Here is a 5315-nt window from a genome sequence, read left to right as displayed (position 1 = left end):
TCTCCAGAGGGGTCTGAGAGGAAGCTGCATGATTGCTTGTTGCAGAAAGATTCATTCAGAGAGCTTGACTAGTTCCATTGTCTTCCATTGTTTCTTTTAACAGCAGAGATCTTTTTTCAAACAAAATCTTATCTTTAGCTCCGATATATTAAAAAGCAGAGTCACTGTGGTTGAAGTGGCAAATATGGATCTAGAGGACCCCTTGAATGTCCTTCTGTCCACTAAACTCTAGATATCTACAAGCTACTAGATGAGATGATCGTGAAGCTCCTGGCTTACCCTAGTGTCATGGGGATCTGTGGATCTAAGTAGAATGGCATAGGCTTCTCACCAGAGTCTTTTCTTCCCTCTTCCCCACTTCCACCTTTTTCCTAGGAGAGAGTCTGGTTAAACCAGAGAGAAAAGCCGAGGCTCTGGATTATAATAGGACACTTAATGAATGCTGTCTGAAAATGTCAATATGAGCCAAAGACATTGCCTCATTTGAGTGGAGCTGAAAACCACAGAATGGCTCCTCCAGCTCAAAAGGTGCCCACTGCCTCGGTTCCTGAACCTTGAGGAAAGGTCAAAAAGATGAAAAGAACCTTGCGGGGAAAGGGCAAAAGACCAGAGAAGGAGAGAAGGCACTCAAAGGCCACTCACTGAGACATGTAAGAACTCATTTGCACCATTCTCTGGTGACCACACATGTATTCATTATCTTCTAATGTAAGGTTTACTTTCTAGCAATGGACTCTATCATCACACCTCTCAGATGTAACAGGTATGACCGAGGGAGTGTACATTATACTGCAATCTGGAGCAGGAAGTTGGAGAAGCAGTCTCCCTTCAGATCCTATGCCTGCAAAGTCCCATGCCCATTGGGTACAATGTGTTTAGAAAGGGAAGCCACTAGGAGCTCAAAGGATTCTGGGCTGGCAGCTCTTCACTGGCTTGGGGCTGGTGATGGGATGTGGGAGAGGAGATCTGACAACTTGAAATAGGGCTTGAAGTTTTCCCAAACTTATACTATCATATAGAGCCTCGAGTTTGCCTAATCATAATCATATCATCCTCCCGGCTAGAATTTTCCCGAAAGTTCCTGAAAAGCTCATCAAAATTGGACTCACATCTTCTAGCTTCATAGACTACAAAATTGTGAGATAAAGTGAATGAATCAGCTGAGCTTTTCTTAAACCCATGGTTTTCAAAAGTATGTAACATACATGAAACATGATTTGGGGGGAGATGTTAATAGGTGTTACTTAATGGAACCCTGAGTACTTGGGGAAACTCCGGTTTAAACAAAACTAAGCAGGTTTCATTACTACACACCTTTTCAGTAACTTGAAAATGCTAATGTGAACTGTTACTCTCCAAGAAGAGAATATAGTATACAGTTTTTTCTAATTTTATTTGTATTCTGAATACTGTTTCTCACAGGGCAACTTAAAGCACTCCACTTTCCTAAAACACATTTTGGAAAATGCTGTCAAAAAATAAATACTTAACCAAATTACATGAGTTTAGAGATTCATCTTTTATTAAAGTAAGCCAGTAGTTCCAAAGTACACCAATGTCTTATCCATCATCTTGGGAGATAAGACTGCACACAGCTGAATTGTCTACATAACTGAAGCTTCAAACAGCAAAACCATTTCTTTTTGATTATGAAAAACAAAACAATACAATTCTGAGTATACAAGTAAATGTGCCTATTTTAAAAAGCTTGAAAATTTGGGGAAAAAATAAAGCAAAAGTTATAAACTCATAACTGTTCATGTTTGACGTAATTCCTTTAATCTTATTCTGCATAAAATGGTTGCTGAAATATAAAATAAATGCTGCAATTCATTTAATATTTTCAACATCATTAAACATTTTTTGAAAATATGTTTTAATGGCTCAATTATAGTTTGTAATATAAATGTATCATACTTCATTTAACTATTACCTTCATCAGATAAATCAGTTATTTTTATTAGAAATAAAGATGAACATCTTTCTATTTCTATTTCTTTTGAATAGATACCTATAAGTAGAATGAATATATTGAAGTATATAAATATTTATAGGCTCTTGATGCATATTGTCAACTTGCAGAGGATTTGTACCATTTATATTCTCCTAGCAATTTATGAGAATGATATTTTATCACATCCTAACATTCAATATTATCATGTTTAAAAAATCAGTGTTAATTTATAAGAAAACTCCATAACTGTTTTTACTTTCACTTCCAGGGAATTTAAACATTTTCATATACCAATTTTTTCAATAATATTTCACTAATATTTTCTCCTATGAAATGTCTATACATAATATGCCTATTTTTCTCTCGTGCTCTTAATATTTTTCTCATTGATTTGTGCAAACTCTGTTAAGGTTATGTAATGTCATATTTGTGACAAATATTTTTCACAACTTGATGTTTATCTTTTGATTTGGTTTATGATTTTTAATATGTAAATATTAACATCTATTTATATTAAATTATGGATCCTTTTCTTTTTCTACTTCTTCCTTTGCTTTCCTGCTTAAAAAATTCTTTCTCATTCAGACGTCAGATGAATATCCAGTTCCTCTAAATGTTTCATGGTTTCATTTTTTAAATCCTTGTTTTAAACTAAAGAACAAAAAGAACAAACTAATCAAAAACAGACTCACAAATATAGTGGACAATTCGGTGACAGAGGGGAGTAGGGTTAGGAGGCTGAGAGAATGGAGTGAAGGGTTAAAGAAGTACAAATTAGTAGTTGATTGTTGGGCCCGGGGAGCATGGAAGAGGGAATGCAGTTAGTATTAATATGATGGCTACGTGGAGGGTCAGGGGAGGGAGGGAGCAATTAGGGGGATCATTTTTATGAACATTTCAGATGTCTAACCAATGTACTGTATACTTGAAACTAATTTAAATAAATAAATTCATTTTTAAAAATACAATATGCTGCTTGTTTATTAAACTGAATACAATAGTTTCTTAATAACTCGGGATCACTATTTTGAACAGTGTCTAAAGTTTTGTGCCATCAAACAGGACACCCCCCAGGAGCCACTGTGGAGTAGAGAGAATTTCCCTCATTCTCTGTGACCTCAGATCCTGTGATTTGCTAGTTCTGTGGCTAATTTTTGGTTTTGATCACTTCTTTTGACGTTAGGCTCCCAGCTCTCATTTCCTATTGTAGACAGTCATCCACAGCTCACAATGCTCCCTACTTTTAAGAGCTCATATGCCAAATAACTATATCTGTATTGCTATGAACTAAGGATATATATAGTTGAGCTGAGTGTGGAAGGCAGAATAAGAGCCTCTCAAAGATGTTCGTGTCCTAACCCTGGACTCTATGAATACATTATATTACATGGCAAAGGAGAATTCAGGCTGCTGACCAACTGACCTCAACATGTGGAGATTATTCTGGATTACTGGGTGGGCCCAATGTAATCACGGGGGTCCTTATAAGTGAAGCAGGAGAGTCAGTGTCAGAGTGATTTGATACGAGGAAAACTCAACCAGTCATTGCTGGCTTTGAAGATGAAAGGTGGCCACAAGCCAAGAAATGCAGGCGACTAAAAGCTAGAAGCTGGAAAGGCAAGAAAATGGCTTCTCCCTAAGAGCCTACAGAAAGGAATGCAGCCTTCCTGATACTGTGATTTTAGCCCAATGAGATCCATTTCAAACTTATGACCTCCAAAACTGCAAGACAATAAATTTGTGTTCTTTTAAGATACTAAACTTGGAGTGATTTTTTACAGCAGCAGTAAGACGCTAACTCACTGGGCCTAGAAGTCTGTTAAACAGAGAAAACTACATGGGCTTTAGGGGTTGCCCTGGATGATGCTATTTTGGCTGTCTTGAGGCTTTATGTCCCCCAGTCACCCTCCCAATTATTTCCATGATTGCAGGAAATCTAACCTACATCTAGACCAGAGCCTAAGTAGGGCATTATTGTTTTACAAGAATTGGCCCCAACAAATTAAGTTGCAAACTTTGGGTCAAAGGGTGAAGAAAAGGAAGCTACAGAGACAAAGTGTTTTAAAAGTTTTTCAGGGAAATCACAAGATTGGACCTTCTGCCCAGTTCGGAAAAAAGAATGTCCAAGAGAGGGTCATGACCCCTGAACTGGGTGAGATCATCACCATTTAATTAATATCTGCAGTAGGTCAGATAACTATCACTGTCTCTAGGTAAAATACCCTCTATCTCTAAAAGAGTACATAGTTCATGGGCATGAGACACAAATAATTCACAGACAGAGTCTTCTAGGAGTAGGGCTGGGGGTTTAAATGGATCTTGTGCCACCAAGAGCCTTGGATCCAGACCAAGTTGTAAAGCATGTACTACTCTAATGAACACTTTGTAGTCCTCAAGACAAGTACACAAATAAAAATATGGGAGGATCAGAAAAGAAGATGCCAGCATTGGGCAAGAGGGACTTTACCTCTAAAATGCATCAGGATGTTTGCCCAGTAGCCTAAGTAGAACCTGCATTTGGGTAATTTGTTGTGATAGATGTTGAGGAGGAATCTAAGGAATGTGCATAATTTATCTCTGTATCCCTAATGTCTACGACAGTGTCCTGCATATAGTAAGCGCTCAATAAATTCTTGTTAAGCGAATAAACCAATTAAATGAATTTGGTAATCCTCTGCCATCTTTAAATCCCACTCTGTGTAACATAGATATAACAGTACTTCTAATACAAGTTTCCAACCTTAATGTAAAGGACTAATTCATGCAGCCCTAGTTCAAGTTAATTTAGGAAGCCAAAAAAGCAATATGGAAGTGTTTTATTTTTTTTTATGATTTGGGGATAGATAACATACCAATATTTATTTGTTTGTTTGTTTGTTTGTTTATACACTTACAGCACCTGGTCTTCCTAGGTGATCTCCCTTTCAAGTACTAACCAGGCCCAACCTTGCTTAGCTTCCGAGACCAGACGAGATCGGGCACGTTCAGGGTGACATTGCCGTAGATAGGAAGTGTTTTATTAATATATTAGAATTCTTTTTTTCCCAAAGGAAGAAAAAAATCTGACTTCCTCTGAGTTATAAGATCTGGGGTGATATTTGAAGAAGAAAAGCAAAATGGCTGGACATAAAGAGAGAACAATAATTACATCTTAATGTCATAATTTAATATGTACTTTTAATAACTTAATGCATGTGTGGCATTTAGAGACCAGTGCCTGGTTTAACCTTTTACCTGTTTCGGCTAACAACTATTCGAGAATGATGTTAATATTATGTGTAGGAATGCTACATTTTCTAGGATTTGATATTTTCAGCAATTGGGAATTACTGTATTTTGTAAATAGGAATACCACGACTAA

General features: G+C 36.9%; 1 pseudogene; it reads right to left on the bottom strand.

Moving 5' to 3' along the window:
• Positions 1-4841: 4841 nt before the first annotated feature.
• On the bottom strand, positions 4842-4960 carry LOC112482709 (annotated as a pseudogene).
• Positions 4961-5315: the final 355 nt, after the last annotated feature.

The sequence above is a fragment of the Pteropus alecto genome, unplaced genomic scaffold (assembly GCF_000325575.1).
Source record: "Pteropus alecto unplaced genomic scaffold, ASM32557v1 scaffold155, whole genome shotgun sequence".
NCBI classification, from domain to species: domain Eukaryota; kingdom Metazoa; phylum Chordata; class Mammalia; order Chiroptera; family Pteropodidae; genus Pteropus; species Pteropus alecto.
Note: the sequence above shows the minus strand (reverse complement) of the source record. Positions and strands in the feature narration are given on the sequence as shown.